The sequence below is a fragment of the Rhyacophila brunnea genome, unplaced genomic scaffold (genome assembly GCF_057557595.1).
Source record: "Rhyacophila brunnea isolate RB1 unplaced genomic scaffold, BYU_Rbru_1.0 scaffold_16, whole genome shotgun sequence".
Lineage (NCBI taxonomy): Eukaryota > Metazoa > Arthropoda > Insecta > Trichoptera > Rhyacophilidae > Rhyacophila > Rhyacophila brunnea.
In genome coordinates, this window is record NW_028232816.1 from 5,540,495 (window position 1) to 5,559,051 (window position 18,557).

The window sequence follows — 18,557 nt, forward strand, 5'->3', positions numbered from 1 at the left end:
TAATATAAGTGAGTCGCCCATTTACAAAAATCATCTTGTCCAGTTTTGACCAAAAATGAACTGAATATGCAATTTTATTCCATATTCAAAATGGTACACACATGTTCTATAAACATTTCTAAAACTAGTCTTTTGCAGTCAGTATAACGGTTGAAAAAATATCATTCAATTTCAAAATGCATCTTGTCCGTCTGGTGACAATTTTCATTATTCATCATTATTACAGAGTGAGTATTTTGAAACTTTTGCTCAATACGAGAAAGTATATCATGTTCTGCACAACTTTCAAGTGTTTTATTGGAAAAGCTCTGTAGTTAAAATACTAAAGCACTCGCCCAATGGCCCAAGAAAAAAATGGTTATTTTTTCTATGTAGAGATTCCATACTCGTTTTTTGTGAATATCTCAAAACAAAACAAAATGGACAAGGTAAATTTTGGAAATAGGTGACTCAAGTAATATAAATAAATAGGAGAATCACTTGTACATTCTACTGGGCCTAACTAACAGTTCTCTCAGAGAAAATTTGGAACGCTAATAATTATTCCAGGGTTTGGTTCCCGTTCTTCAAAATATCTAACCAAACTCTGGAACTGCCAGTTTAAGTACTTAATAATACTTATACTATTACACCCGAATAATGGTCAAAAATTATATTTTAAAGTACCTAGGTACATTTTCATGAATACGCTAAAGCGTTGGAACATTTGGTGCGGTTCAAAAATTTTAAAAGTATTATTGTATACCTACACTGAGTTAAGAGGTCCAGCTCTCTGTTCTCATTTTAAGTAGGTACCTATCATAAACTAACGAAAGTTATTACCCAAAATCTGTTTAAATTATTTTTTAGTACCTATAATATCGTCCTTTTTTTTCTTTTTCAGGAGCATTTCTAATGCAATTCATGTTCATGCCTTTCCCAATCAATGAACGGACGTCGTTTTTCAGAACGCTGCAGCAGATGACTGGAACCAGTCCAATTCTCTATTGGTTCACCACTTTCCTCTATGATGTTGCTATATGCGTTTCTCTAAGCTGTGCGACTATTTATTTTATGTGGCTTACTGATTTTGATGGAATATTCAGTATATCTGATACATGGGGTAATTATTAATGTTATATGTCATTACGTAGCCATATTATACTTATCGGCGAACTATGAGCTATGTATAACAATACGTGTTACAATTAAAAATGTTAAATTAATATTTTGTTGTCAAACAATGTTAGACTCATTGTATCGAAGCGCCTTTAACATAATGGGAACAACCATAAAATTCTAAATGTGTATTAATTTAACTACTCCTCAGAATGACTTTTGTCAAAATGTGAAACTGCAGATTCATTTCTAGAATTTTGTTAAAAGTAAGATTTATTTACATCATAAGACTGCAAACCATGCAGAAAGTATTTATTAAATAAACTATTTTTTATTCAATGCATAATATTATATAAGATTTATGAATGTAGCACTCATTATTGGAATACCAGAAAAATATATATAAACCACTTGGGTGTTTTTTTCTAATATTATGTATTTTTCGAGGTACCTTTTTCAAATGATGTATGGTGATAATGATTGAGGTAATAAAAATGTTAACCTGTTTACTGTATATTCTTTGAAAAGTAAATTTTCTATGGCAAGGTCATGGTCTGGGTTTATTTAAGAAAAAGTATTTACCATTTTAACATACCAAAATACCATTTTTTCAAGAATTCAACGTTTACTAGGTGTACCTAATTCATCATAATTTATAAAATGAGTTTAAGTGATAATATTCACCTCATATAGAAATTGATCTTCGATGCGTACATGCATGCAGTCAGGCTTTGCGGGAACATAATTTATTAAATTTCTTTTAGAAGTAAGGCAGGATATTAAAATTTAAAACAAACCATAATGCCATATTTATTCTCCTACTAGGTGTATTGCTCGTTCACATGGCCGTTCATTCTATGGCAGGACTTACGTTCATGTACATGCTGAGTCTGTACACAAACTCATTGGATATGGGCTACATCAACCTTTTATCGATCGTCATGTTTGGTAAATAATTAATTATTATTATATTATTATTATTATATTATTATTATTATTATTATTATCTTATATAATATGTATTCTTTATAAAACTACAACAGGCCATGATCATGGCCCCCACATCCTGAAGCGGTCCCCCAGGCTATGATCTTTGGCGGCCCCCCCTACCTATCGCTAAGGATGAAGGCAGTGTGATGCTCCGCAGTAGCGTTTTCCAAATGGTGTACACTGTACCTAAGCGGTAAAATTAAAGTGTATATTTAATGTTTATTTTGTATATTTTAAAACATCCATTTGAATTATGGAGTTCTCGAGTATCAATACACAATTAAAAATTGTATCGTACAACTACATAATTTTAAATAATAACATTTATGAAGGAAAATACCGCCGCAGCCGACTCTTTTTACTGTTAAGAGAATTTGTGATGCGTGTATCTGGTCGACTCGACACGCCAAGCCCCCAGGTTAGAGCACTGTCAGCCCCCCTTTGTGGGGGCCATGGCCATGATACCCAATGACAGTAATGTAGAGAAACAATTATGTATGTACCTAGTAGTCGAAGTAAAACAATGAAATACCCAGGCTTTGAGAAAATCATATATTATGTAAATAAACTGTGACCTCAAAGGAAATCAAACTCAGAGCCCTCGGATGAAAGGCCAGTGCTTTACACACTGGACTATGATCGTGAGCCTCCTAAAGGTGATGTATTCGTATCAAATAGTGGTGTATTACCATTTTGTGTATTTTTTGAAAGTTTACTTGGTAGAAACAACCGCCTGAGACACTTATTACTAAATATTGCCACTTTATGGGGGGACATGCTCGTTGTAGGTCAAAATTGAGTTTTTATTGTATTTTCAGACCATGGTTGTAGATAATCTATTTATATAATTTTGAAGCCTTATTATCCTTTATATTTATTTTAAACATTTGATGACTGCATGAAGTATTTTTGTTACATAAAATAGTATTCTTTTAAACTTCTCGCTCTAATGTTTTAGAATATAGTCATATTTCAGTACATGAATGTGCAGTGGTGTTAAGATTTTTTACATTTATTAATTTTTAATCGCATTTATAAAACCATTAGTATAATTTATGACGAGATAATTTTAGTAAAATATTTACTATAAAAAATTATATTGATAATCTCTGTGATCCCAAATTTGACAAGAATTAGGCATTTTATTATTCAAAAAATGGGCAAGATTAACACATTTGAAGATAATTCTAAAGATATTCATTATAAGCTATGTCTTTGATCATTCAAGTGTGATAAAAATCTTACGAATAATGATTGCTTTATAATAAGTATTGACCTAAGAATAAGGTAGTGTTTTTTTGAAATACGCCATTTCTTTTGGCATTCCCCAGTAATTAAGCTACAGCATACGGCCGTAGCCATAAATTGACAAACTATAATTAAAGTAGGGAGTAAAATTATGTTAACGCGCGTGTTTGAACATGTAGATACCTAACCAAAATTTTTTTTTATTTTTTTTTAAACGGTACATGTTCAAACACGCGCGTCAATATCATTTTACTCCCTACTTCAATTATAGTTTGTCAATTTATGGCTACGGCTGTATGTTGTAGCTTAACCACTGGGGAATGACAAAAGAAATGGCTTTATTTAAATAAAACACTACCTTATTCTTAGGTCAATAATTATTATAAAGCAATCATTACTCATAAGATGTTTATCACACTTGAATGGTCAAAAACATAGCTTATAATGAGTATCTTTAGAGTTATCTTCAAATGTGTTAATCTTGCCGATTTTTTGAATAATAAAATGCCTAATTCTTGTCAAATTTGGGATCACAGAGATTATCAATATAATTTTTTATAGTAAATATTTTACTAAAATTATCTCGTCATAAATTATACTAATGGTTTTATAAATGCGATTAAAAATTAATAAATGTAAAAAATCTTAACACCACTGCACATTCATGTACTGAAATATGACTATATTCTAAAACATTAGAGCGAGAAGTTTAAAAGAATACTATTTTATGTAACAAAAATACTTCATGCAGTCATCAAATGTTTAAAATAAATATAAAGGATAATAAGGCTTCAAAATTATATAAATAGATTATCTACAACCATGGTCTGAAAATACAATAAAAACTCAATTTTGACCTACGCTGAGCATGTGGGCCGTTAAGTATTGATGAGATTTCATCACATTTCCTACTTCTGACAAATACACAACACTCTAGTTTTATAGCTTATCTCTCACCGATAAAGCACACATTTACCAAATTGAAAAATAATTTATAAATGGACGGACGATGCAACATTCAAATTTGAAAACCCATATTGTATAATGCCGTTTCTGGAATCGGTTCTAGCGAACCCCCTTTGTGTGCGCGCGCCTGCAACTCGTCAATGATATAATATTTTATAATTAACTATTTCTTTTATTCAACGAATAATTTACAAGATTTAAGAATGTACCATTCTAATTATTGAACATACATAATATTGAAAAACTCACTCAAAAAATCATCACTGCCAGGGGTGTCTTACCTTTTTCAAAAAGATTTTTTCTATTGGTTATAATATATTTTCTCAGAAGTGTTTTTTAAAATTATGTATGTTCAATAGTATTTTATGTTATGATCATGTCATGTTAATTTCTGAGATGAGAAAAGACGGGGAATTATCATTACATAGCGTCGCTAAGTTCACGATTTGTTTCCCGAATAGCCCAAATGTCAATTTTACAGGACACGAAAAACAGTTTCATTGTCGTATATTTAAATATTAGTAGATGTATCAATCATTCTTTCTACACTGTATGATTGCAACATTATCTAAGAATAGATTTCAAGAATAATATACTGGTATAAATCATTAAATGCACAGAAAATGTGTTTTATTTACAAGTACTCGTTGTGGATATTCGGGAAATTTTTAGCGCTCTCTCAGAATAATGGATGTTCGGGACAAAACAAGGACGTTCGGCATTTAAGACCGTAGCGTATTGCTGCATGGCCCACGGATTACTGAGTGGTCAAAAAGTACGCACCTCAAATGTTATATATATTTACACGATAATTGTTAATAATTACTTTTACTATTTAATTACTTAATGATCGTAATTACCCAAGTTCGTAGATAATAATAACATGCGGCATTTGCTTTTTCGGCTTTTTTCGGAATAAGTAATAAAATAGTTTTATTAACTATTTATTTTATTCAACGAATAATTCACAAGATTTAAGAATGTACCATTCTAATTATTGAACATAGGTACTTACATCATTTTGAAAATCACTTCTGAGAAAATATATTATAACCAATAGAAAAAATCTTTTAGAAAAAAGTAGACACCCGGCAAGAATTTGAACCTGCATCTCCTGGGTTTACGCCCCAATCCGCGCATTATCCTTTATGCTACGAGGTTACATACTAATGACGACAAACTTTAATTATTGGCCTTTTAATACCTGCTCATCAGCGTTCTTCCAAATCAAACTACTATTGGCGATCGGTTTTTGTTTATTAAATAAAAGTAGGTACCTACTACTTCAATTACTAACCGACGTCACGGATTTCTCTAATAGTTTATGATGTAACTTACTCGTTCTTGCTAATAATTATATTAATACTTTTTTTTATTATTTGTTCTATATAATATATCTATATATTTCTATAATTAACAATTAAACTTATTACAAACCACCAAATAAATATTATATATTTACTATTGTAAGGAATAACAACACAAAAAAATAATAGCATGTATAAATTAATTGGCTGCTAATATTAGGTAGATAGGTACCTATATCCTAAGGGCCGTATGTATGAGATTCCCAAATTCTTTATAAGCTATTTAACCGATTTTCCATCATATAGCGCAGTGCTCCGCAACCTTTTCTCATCCACGGCACACCAAAGGTCTTCCGAGAATTCTACGGCACACCACACGTAAAACAATTTATACACCAAAACATGGACCACACATCCTGAAGAGGGACCCCAGGCCAGGATCTTTGGCGGGCCCCCTACCTATCGCTAAGATTAAAGACAGAGTGATACTCTAAAATAGCGTTTTTCAAATGGTGTTCGAGAAAAAATATTGGTATTGATTGTATGTTTAGCGATTTTTTGTATTTATTAATACATCTACTTGAATTATGGTTAGCTGTCGGTCGAGAACAATTTTTGTTATTTGTCGAGTATTGACATAATAATAAATTGTATCTTACAATCATATGTTTTAAAATAATAATACTAGCGTAGTGAAATAGCGCCGCAGGCGACTTTTTTTACTTTTCGTGAAAAATTGTAATTTGTGTTTATCTCACTTATCTGGTTGACCTGCCACGCCGGCCTCCCCTGAGCCTGGGCCCCCAGAGAGCCCTGTCAGCTCCCCCTTGTAGAGGGCATGCACCATAATTACATTAGTTTATGTTTTTTTATTTGATAATTAATTAAATATACAAACAACATAACACACGACGAAGAACTAAATGTACAGATTGCCATGTATTTGTATTATCAATAACTAATAAATATGATAACTTAGCTTTTTTCAATGAACGTAAAAGTTTTATATATTTTGACTTGATATTTGAAAGAGTAACCCGAAGCCGTCGGTCAAGACCCTTCAAGCAAGACTGCTTATTATTTTTAATTATAACTTGAGTTGAAAAACTTTCCTCACCTAGATATATCGTATAAAATGGGAGCTGAACTGCGATAGCCTTGTCGGAAATCCGAGGATATTCTTTATTAACCGAAATCCTGAAAATAGCCAATGGAACATCGGCGAAGTTCGGTTTTAGCGTCCCGTCGTTTCTCAATTCCTCTCGAATTTATAGGGAAAACGCTTCTATAGAATTTTCAGCATTATTTGCAAAAGGGTTTCGAATCCAGTTGTATTGATTGTATGAAAATAATGATGAAATAAAATTTCTTTTAAAGCGCAATATTTCTCATGGAGAGATAAGATGGATTTTCGTAAGATTACGATAAAATATCTCCGCTAAACGACCGCAAAAATAGTTAGGTACCTACTGCTGTATCTGGCATTAAAATATGCAATTGAAAGCATTCTGTATTCTTCAAAATATTATGTTACCTACCTACCTAGTTAAATATTGTAAGATAACTGTAATAAACAAGGCACAACTCTCAAATACACTGGATACATCATAAGTGTCATACGGTGATTGGTATAAATGATAATATTATATAGAGATCATTACATATTATTATCTTCATCCATTTGCATTTCTGTCATTTATTCTTATTCTGTTTTGACATCTCATAATTGAAGTGAAGTTAGTCATAATAATATGTATGTATTCAGTATTGCCACCAAATGGAAATGTTTACTGTCAATACTTTATCCTTTCGTACAGTAGAATTATGAAATAAATGTGATAAAATAACTGATAACTTATTTATTTTAAAGTTCATAATAATTATTCATTTATAATTATTAAATTTATATGGTACCGTTCGCACACTTTCAGACACATTTACAATTTCAAAATTTTAAATTATTGATCGGGGAATGAAATTTTATAAGATTGCCATTATACGGACACAATGACACATGATGACGTCTCTAAACAACGAATTACGTTTGTACTCATGCATACAAACGTGCAGTATATAGCCTATAAGGTTTTTGGAAATCTCATGCATACGACACTAGGTATATAATATTCACCAAATAAATAGTTACTAACATACATATTAAATTAAATTAACTATCAGCGCATTCTAAAATAAATAATAGCATCGCCTTTATTTTCGTAGAAATACCTACATTAAAAGTAAAATAAAGACAAACAATGTTTGAATAATAATAAATTGAAATAATAATTTTTTTTTCGTCACAGTAGTTGCCGGGTTACACTGTAGAATTCATATAACCGTTGGGATTCTGTGTCTATTTATCAGAAAGAAATCAGCGCTCGAAATGGAAAAGTTTACGAACCGGAGCGCTCGAAAAAATTTCTGAAGATATTTACATAGTCATTAAATCGTATGTGTATTTTATAAAAATAAGTGTGTCAGATTTTCTATTCTATGACCTATCTAGCTCAGACGGTCAACATATTTTTTCCACGAGACGGAGCAATAATTTTATTTCACGAGCCGGAACGGCGCTCCGGTGCGTTCCGTTCCATTCCGAGCCCTGAAAATTCAGTTATTTAGGTTAAAATACTCACTTCCATAACTCTAATATAAGTTCAGGGCGAACTGGTAACGTATCAGCTATGATTGATCTCTTCAAATTTGATGAATTCACTATTAAAACAATAGTAACTTTAAATACAATATAAGTAGGACGAAATAATTCGAAAGAGGACTCCGGACGGTCGAAAAATATGATAGTGGGTGTGATTGTTTTAGAGTTAGCCAGCGTGAATGTGGGAGCGAGATGCACGGCGTCAGCGCGGTTTGATTGGCTAAAGTCATATTCGGGAAATAAAAACTCGAAAACTTTCGTCAGTGTTGTGCCAACACCCTCGAAGGTTTCTGAATTAGTACAATCATCTTCTTCTTCTATTCTATCTTCTTCTATTTGTATGCGTTCCTATACCATTCATCCGATTGCAATGAAATTTTAATCAGGTGTTGTGCTCACGCCCGCAAAGGTTTCTTAATTGGTACAACCATTTTCTTCTTCTTTTTATTCTAATCGTATGCGTTCTTATACCATTCATTCGATTGCGGTGAAATTTTGATCAGTTGTTGTGCGCACGCCTGCGAAGGTTTCTGAATTAGAAAAACCATCTTCTTCTTCTATTCGTATGCATTCCTATATCATTCATCCGATTGCGATGAAACTTTTGTCAGTTGTTGTGCGCAACCCGCAAAGGTTTCTTAATTGGTATTATATAAAATACAAAGTTTGTTGTTTGTTTGTTCCACCCAATTTTGAATTTTGTACTACACATTAATACTATTAATAATGTTTGCATATTTTGGATTCGATTTTAATTTAGTGTTCTTTTGTTTGACCTATTACTCTAATTAGAATTATTTTCATATCGCCATATTGTATTACACAGATATTTTAATATTTAAAAAATAATCACTTATTATTTTTTAAATATCTAAGATAAATGTATCCACGAAGCGACACTGTGCAAAGCCGGGTACTTCAGCTCGTAATATATAAAATTTGTAAATAATAATATAAAACATTAATATGAAGGGATTCAATTTGTTGCTCCTTATAATATTTCAGGTGTACTATTCTCTGCGATTGTCTTCTTTGAAAAGATGTCAAAGTCAACGACAATATTCCAAGGGTACACATCGAGTTTTTTTCTACACATACTACCAAGCTACTCATTCAATCATGGACTTCTGAAACTTGGTACCATAGGAAATGAGAATGCAATGTGCCAGAAACAATTATCTACTCGACTGCCATCTGACGACTTGTGTTGTAGTAAGTTCGTATTATTATAAAAACACTGGCCTACAAACTTTTCTCGCTTTTTTTGAAAATTGGTAATCTTGTTAGAGTTGTTATAATTAATTGTAAATTAAATCAATAAAAATATATGACGTACAATCAATACAAATTATACATAATACATAATATATAAAATAATACCCTTGGAAATAAAAATATCTCCACCCTTCCTAAGAGTGAGAGTAGTAATTTTAGCAAAAACTGCAATTTAATACATTTTACTAATAACTTTCATTTTAAATACCCAATCAAAATGCATCTAAAACATTAAAAAGACTCATTTCTAGTTTAAATAATTACAAGATAAAAAGAACTTTTTACATACGTTTTTAAATTTTCTGTTGAATCATATAAACTTGACATGACTATCTTAAACGATCAAAAAACTTTGTACTTGATAGAAATACTGAATAAATATAGAATACTGAAATGTCATTTTGACATTTCATATTGATTTCCATAGTAACGCACGTATATATTAATAATATAGTTGCTAGGACCCCCTGAGCAACCAATAATAGTGTTTTACTTTTTACGGATTTCTTCCGAAATAATTTTTCTTACAAAACCAAATTAACTGAAAATGAATTCAATTCTACTTAAAGATGGCTAAAAGTATTAAAAGAATGCATTGTTATCGTGTTCTGATATATTCTAAAAGTTTCAAATGTCTAGCTAGTCGGGAAGTTAGTTAAAAATCGATTGCAAGATTTGTGCTGGATAAACAACCACCAGACAAACAAGAATACGAGCTAATAAAAACGTTGTAAAATAGAGTCACAATTTTAGAAAACGATAAAAAAATAATGTGCGTTTTTGCAAATTCGATTTTTATTAGTTTTAATAATATTTTATGAATACTTTTGTCATTAATATCCTGATAAATTTGATAAATTCTTTAGAAGTTGAAGAATTTTTGAAAAACATGGGTTTAAGATATCTACAGATATAACTTGTTTCTACTTTTAAAAACATCGATTTTTTCAGAAAATATAAATGAATGTAACTTGAAATCCTTTTTATTTATATCGATTTGATATAAATATCAAACACTTCAAGTCATATTTTTATTTCTATTTTAACATTAACAATGTTCATAAAATATGGTATTCTAATAAAAATCACTTTCACAAAAATCACAAAAATATTTTAACGTTCTCATATTTATGTATTGATTATTTTAAATTGAAGTTATTAGTTATATATTAAATTTCAGGTTTTGTTCGTTTGTATAATCATTAGTAACCTAAGCCCTAGTTTCGAATATTTATATTATAATAAAATACAAATAATAATAAAATTCCACTAATGGACTTGCTTGTGCCTAATTGTTTGATGTTTATCCACTCAATAGTAGCTTATAGAATAATAGAGAAATATATATTTTTTTAACAAAAAAGTGAGCGTAACAATCGCAATAAAACAATAGGTGTAATTACCAGTGGGGCACATACACATCCAAGAAGACTTCAAAAAATAAATATATTGAACGATCATTCGAAGAAGAAAGACATGTGCCAATAATTCAACTGCATATCTACCATATAAGTATTTGTAAACATCAGCATCTCTAATATAATTATCTTACCTTATCAAGCTTAAATATTGGGACCATACGTAAATAAGATTTCACATAAATAAAAAGAATTTCAAGTTATACACATTTATCTCTTTATATATATACAAATCTCGTGGATGTTTGTGGTTGAACTCCTCCGAAATGGCTCGACCGATTTTTATGATTTTTTTATGTATATTTGTTAGGTATGAGAATAGGTCAACAAGTACATTTAATACCGCTAGGTAATTAGGGTATCTCTATCCAGAAAAATTTTCTTTTATTTTTTTGACAATATTTTTTTTTATTTTTTTTATTACTTGGCATAAAAAAATACCTATAACTCCAAATTTTCACCCTCCTACCTCCACCCTTACATTTTTTAATCGCGATTTTATTATTTTTGTATGAACAAATTTAACCGTCGTTCGTATTTCAAACAGAACGAAATTATTTATGTTGTTGAATGACAGAAGGCGCTACATCCGAGAAGAATTTAAGAGAAGCGTCGCGTCATTTTGACATTTCATTCGGCATACCACAACGCAATTTTGTACGATTTATTTTATTTATCTATTTTTATGTGCGTGTATTACAGTGCACAATGCCAGCAAGACGCAAGGGGGGCCATTTGGGCCGTAGAACGAATAAAGCAACAAACATGCGAAATAGTAGAGCAGAAAGAACAGACGAACAAATCCAACAAGATAACAAAAACGTGCGTGTAAGCATGTCGCAATTGCAACAAAATCAACAACGACAATTGGAACGGAGCCAAGCGCGCCGGTTCGTAGTTAACACACGCAGAGCAAATGACCGACAACGCCAACAAGTACATCGAAAATTTACATCCGCTTCGTTCCTTCGTCTCGCATTCGAGTACGAGCCAGATATTGAATATTCCGCTCATCCGAAAGTGCTGATTGGTGCTATGGACAAAGAATGTCCCCATTGTCATGCGCTCAAATTCAAACATGAGTCAGCCGGGATGTGTTGCGCATTAGGAAAAGTGCAACTACCAGAAATTGAGATACCACCAGAACCATTGAACGGCTTGCTCATCAGCACGGTTCCAGATTCAAACCTGTTCCTGAAGTCCATTCGCACATTCAATTCATGCTTCCAAATGACTTCGTCCGGCGCAACAGAAATAGTTCACAATACTGCGGCAAATGGTCAACAATTCCATTCTACGTTCAAAATCAAAGGCCAAGTATACCACAAAGTAGGCTCATTGCTGCCAATGCCAAACGAACCACATACATTTTTACAAATCTACTTCATGGGCGTGGCGCGGTGAGGACATCAATCATGTGGATGCACGTTGCGGCTACAATAGCCTCAATTCGCCTAATGCCAGGCGCATCGTCGGCGAACTGGACGCCCTGTTGAATGAGCACAATGAATTATTGAAATTCTTCAAAGCACACATGCACGAATTGCAAAGTGACAATCACGCTATTGTCATCAATCCTGATAAAACACCAGCTGGAGAGCACGTACATCGATTCAATGCGACTATTGTTGACGACATTACTGGAATCATGGTTGGCGACCGCACATCGACGCGAGAAATCGTGATTCGAAGAAGAAACAATAATCTGGAGTTCATCGCTAACACACGCCGTTCATAGGACGCTCTCCAATATCCGCTAATTTTCTGGAAGGGACAAGACGGATATTGCATAAACATTAAACAACGAGATGCTGTCACAGGCAATTCATTCATTATGAACATCATTACTCATTTTGAATTGAGAAAATGAATGGTTGATGTTTTTTTGTTTTTATCGGCGGTCATCGTCTATAGCGCTCTATTCCTCTTTCTGTCATAGATCCCATCCCCACACACTTACGATACATTCGTTATTTTTTATTTAACAACCAAAATATTCACTAGAAATAATTTATATGGCAGAACAACGTTTGCCGGGTCAGCTAGTATCTTTATAAAAATTGATGTTTTTTTAAATAAATATAAAAAATATTAAAACTATAAATTAGTCAAAAATCTTTTCAAGGAAAAATTGAAAACTTAATCAACTAAATTAAATAATAAATGTGACCATAAAATATAATGTAATAATAAGATGCAGTTCTGTGACAAATTCACATTTTATAACATTTTTTCACAATTGTAAGTTTATCTTTGACTTAAAATATAAAATATTCTTCTTTTTAATGTTTTCAGATACATATTTATTAATTAATACAGTTGAAATTGAAAATTATCAAAAAAATGTCTCAAATTGCAAGGTTCGTATTTTTCCGCTAGGTGCCTCTGGTAGGTAGAAGCATCACCCTTAAGACAGAATCGAACAACGCAATGTAATGTTTGGGAGATTAAAATCCCATGTCACCCAACCATTTTAGTTGCACCTGTATAGGTCTTGACCATATTAAAGAATACCCATTCAACTCAACTCAACTCAACTCAACTCACACTCCTGGACTGCTGAATATACAAATTCATAGAGACCTGATTGCCTAAATTAATTTTTGTGATTTTATCAAAATATTTCAGGCAGAGATGAACAGACAGGAGCATGCAGAGGCCTCAAAGACTATTACTCAGATAGCGAGTTTGGAATATCAATTGAGCTAATTTATCTTGGCGCTACAACTATTATTTCCATTGTGAGTATTCTTTATAGACTTACATGATTTTAAAACCATAAATATGCGGTTCAGTCTATGGATAGCCTCTAGCCCTATTCATACGATATGACTTGTGAGACATATGTATGGCAGAAGTATCGCTCTTCTGCGCAGCGTCTCTGTCGTCATGAAGTGGAGACAGACAGACAAATAGTGGCTTTGAGTCTTCTGCGCTCCATTCTGCATGTGCGGCGTACGCAACCCAGTCCTAGCAAGTGTGAGGCTCAATTGGAGCATTGCGTGGGGCCCCTTAGTATGGAGTGCAAATAATGGGGAGAGGAGAAAGTAACTTAGCAATTCAAATGAATGGTTAAAAAAGTTAAAATAATTTTTATAGTATAACAATTTAATGGATCTTTTGATAAATACATATTATAACACAACTACATGTCTAACATTTTTTTGCCTTTTTATCGGAAATAAATATTTGTGGTTAAAAAAAAACCTAATTTCTTCTATAACCATTTATATACATAGGTCCATATAGAATTGCAAGACATCAAAATACTTGGATGCTTTTGTTCTCTTAATAATATTGTTTTGTACTGCATCTCCTATGACGCCAATTAAATATTATTTGTTATTCTTCTTCTTATTGTGCCATCCCCTAGCGGAGGTCGGCCACCATCAAGGCGATCTTATCTTTGTCGTCTGCTACCCGGAACAGTTCAGTGGAGCTACACTCGTACCAATCACGGTGGTTCTTAAGCCACGAAATGCGGCGCCGTCCTCTGCTACGCTTCCCATTAATCTTTCCTTGAATGACAAGTTGGGGAATGCTGTATTTTGGTCCTCTCATAATGTGGCCGAGGTACTGTAGTTTCCTGATTTTGATACTACGTAGAACTTCTCGGTCCTTCCCCATTTGATTGAGATCTTCCATACTTCCATACCACATAAAAGAATTGAGAGAACATAACAACGTACCATATGCAGTCTCAGACCTAGGTTAAGATCTCGATTGCTAAGGAGGCGTCTCATTTTGAGAAAGGCGCTCCTTGCGATCTCAATTCTAGTTTTTATTTCCTGAGACTGGTCCCATTTCTCATTGACCCATGTATCTAAATATTTAAAATGGGTCACACGTTCGATTGGTTCGCTGTTAATGACAAAATTTGTGTTGGTGTCTGGTGTCGCTATTTTTGATACTAATAATAGTTTTGTTTTCTTGAGGTTCATTTTTAAACCATAAGAATTACTGACCTCATTAATCTTTTCTACCAGTGGATGTAAACAGCAATCAGCACAGTATCATCGGCATATCGTATATTGTTAATATGTTTGCCATTAACCATAATACCCACCGATTTACCTTGTAAGGCTTCCTTGAAAATAACTTCTGAGTACATGTTAAATAGCAGAGGTGACAATATAAACCCATGTCTTACACCGAGACGAATTTCTACCTCTCCACTGATTTCGTTTTTGATCTTAATATTCGTTGTTTGATTCCAATATAAGTTAGCTATCAGTTGAATGTCTCTTGCATCGATGCCTTTCTCCTTTAAGAGTTCGAGAAGTTTAGGATGCCTAACAGTATCGAATGCTTTCTCCAGGGCTCGAAATGGACCGGAACGCACCGGAGCGCCGTTCCGATTAATAAAATCTCGTAGGAAAATAATTTGACCGTCTGAGCTAGATCGGCCATAAAACAAAAAAACCTAGCACTTATTTTTATAAAATACTCATAAATTTAGATAACTATGTTAATATTTTCGTAACATCATCGAGCGCTCCGGTTCGTAAAATTTTCTATTTCGAGCGCTGGCTTTCTCGTAATCGATGAAACACATATAAACATCAAAATTAACATCTAGGCATCTTTGCACTAGAACATTCAAGCTGAAAAGTGCTTCGCGAGTGCTCAAACCACTTCTGAAGCCAAATTGTGTGTCATCCATGTCTTCTTCGCATTTTCGAAAAATCCTATTATGGATGATTTTTAATAAAACTTTTAACATGTGGCTCATCAAACTTATTGTTGTAAACTCGCTGCACTCCTTTGCATTCGCCTTTTTTGGTAGAGTGATGAATGTCAATTTCAACCAATCATCGCGAATTATGCCCGTTTCGTAATTTTATTAAACAAATCAACGAGAATTTCTAATTGATCCTCTTCTAATAATTTTATCATTTCGTTGTAAATATTATCAGGGCCAACAGCTTTACTATTTTTAGAATTTCGTATTGTGTTTATTATTTCTGCCCTATTTATGCATGGGGCTGTTTCACGTTCATTAAAAGTATAGCCAATAGGTCCCCTATCATCATCAAACAGATTTTCAATTTATGTCTTCCAACGAATCAGCTTCTTTTCTATACCTAATATAATACGTCCATCTTCGTCTTTCAAGATAGTTGATGAGGTTCCTCTCGTAATTCCCAATGTTTCCTCTATCTTCTTGTGCATATTAAAGGAATCGTATTTTCGTTGGAGATTTTCAGTTTCTTTGCATTGGTCGAACATCCATTCTTCTTTAGCTGTACGAATTTTACTTTTTATGGTATTATGAATTCTCCTATATTGAGTTTCATTTTTATTTTTCCATTATCTTCTTTCGTCCAATAAAGACAAAATCTCATCTGTCATCCATTTTTGCTTCTTAGCTGTTCTTTTATATTCTAATTGATTATTAGATATGGAGGAGAACACATCTTTTATCCTGTCCCACTTGTCTGTTATGTCAGAGGATGTAATGACTGAAGTTTTTATTTGTTCTATATCTGTGTTCAGTGCACTTTTTACTTTGTTGTTTGACTTCGGGATCTTTCAGTTGAATAATGTCAACACGTTGGGTTGTGCGTGGTTCCCTCAGTAATCTTTTTAATCTATTTTTTTAATTTTATTTGTTATTATGTTTTCCTAAATATCTTTAATAGACACACCTGGAAGATGTTCTTGCATTATAGGGTTGAATTTTCTGAACATTTTATATCAATCTACTGAACAATGTTCTTGTTCCATGGGGGTATTTGGACATAACACACCACGCTGTCCAAACGGGTTGGTGTGTCGATGAAATTGTTCGAAGAACAAAGCTGGGATGGAGTGCTTTCGGACGTCTGAATAGTATCTTCAAGAGTGACCTACCATTATATCTTAAGCGTAGGGTGTTCAACCAATGTGTGCTACCCGTGCTCACGTATGGCTGCGAGACGTGGACCCTCAACACGAGAGATGTCCAAAGCCTAAGAGTCACACAGCGAGTCATGGAGAGGTGCATCTTGGGCATCACGCGAAAGGACCGTAAGAGAAACGAATGGGTTAGGAAGCAGACAAGAGTACGCGATGTAATAGACGTTGCCAAACAGCTGAAATGGAGATGGGCGGGGCACATTGCTCGCCGAAAGGACGGCCGCTGGACAAATGCCGTCATCCAATGGTACCCAAGGGGTACGAAACGGCCACAGGGTCGCCCTAAAAGTCGCTGGATTGACGAAATGGTAAAGTTCGGCGGAAATACGTGACAGCGAACGACACAGGACCGAGAGAGTTGGAGAAAGCTTGGGGAGGCCTTCATCCAGCAGTGGATTGACCCCGGCTGATGATGATGATGACTGAACAATAGTCTCGCGTTTTAAATGTTGTACCTACTGCCCTATTATAAAATATTTAAATAAAAGTAAACTTCAAGTTATCTTATTTATTAGAATATTGTCAAGGGGCTCTGTTAAGCATTCGTATATTCCAAGTTCTGATTATTTTGTCCTTTTTTTGTTAGTGTCATCTTTTTATGATCAACACTTTTCTGAAGCTTATGTTGAGATTTCATAACATCAGGGTTCTTAAAGAGGTGAGGTTGACAACTTCCCCACGCTCAACCCCTCAAAATTATATTCGCATTCCCAGTGGAAATTTAAAATTCGGGTTTTAATATTATGACATAAAAGTGGAATATTGATATCAAACATAAAATATAGCTTGCCCACTTAACGCTAGTGAGTAATGTGAATGACAGCAAATGCTACATTCAGTTGTTTTGCTGCTAGTTATTAATGAAAAATAATATTGGTACAGTGAAAACAATGTCCCTGAAAATTAATATCGCCCTGAAGATGAATATAATATTATATATCACAATTGGAATATGTTACATACATCAAAATACCACATGATTTAATATACATAATAATATATTTATATATGATTGGTTTACAGGCAATTCTTATGTTAAGCGAGTATAAGAATAAATTAATGTTGTTCCGCGCCAGACATTCTTATAAATATTTAAAACGACAGGATAGTATTATAGATGGTAAGTACTCAAATATTTTGCTAAGCTAAGACTAAGAAATTTTACTGATTTGCGAAACATGTATTTTAATAAATTTTACAAATTATTTAAAAGTATTTTAATTTGTCAGAACATTAAAATGACAAATTTAATACTTAGGTAACTGTATTTCGAATTCGCAGATAAAAAAAACTGTTATAAATTAGCGTTTGTTGAAGTTGAATATACTCGTATGGTGTACTATCACTATCCCTGGGACAATCCCTGCAGTTCAGTGCAAAATTCCAATGAGACAGCACGTCACTTATAAGAATGTCAAAAATTAAACTATTGCACACGTTGAGTGTTATTGCATTAATTAGAGCACTGTTTCTCAACCGGGCATTTGTGGTACCCTTCGGGGCACAGCGTATATTAAATGGGCCAGTGGCCGAAAATCAACTAAAAATAATTAAAATTATTGCCGAACTATAAATTCATAAAAATACTAATCGTATATTTGAATAAAATATAACAGCAAATTTAATTAGGAGATATTCACTGAAAAATCAAATCAAGTCCACATCGATTCGCCTTTTTCGACTCTGTAAGGAATCTGAAGA

At 33.1% G+C, this 18,557-nt stretch overlaps 1 long non-coding RNA gene across 1 annotated transcript; it reads left to right on the forward strand.

Moving 5' to 3' along the window:
• Positions 1-973: 973 nt before the first annotated feature.
• LOC147074257 (uncharacterized) lies at positions 974-9,465 on the forward strand. The gene is made up of 3 exons (XR_015070275.1): positions 974-1,102; positions 1,924-2,046; positions 9,271-9,465. It is a non-coding gene; the product is annotated as an uncharacterized LOC147074257 (long non-coding RNA).
• The last annotated feature ends 9,092 nt before the right edge of the window (positions 9,466-18,557 follow it).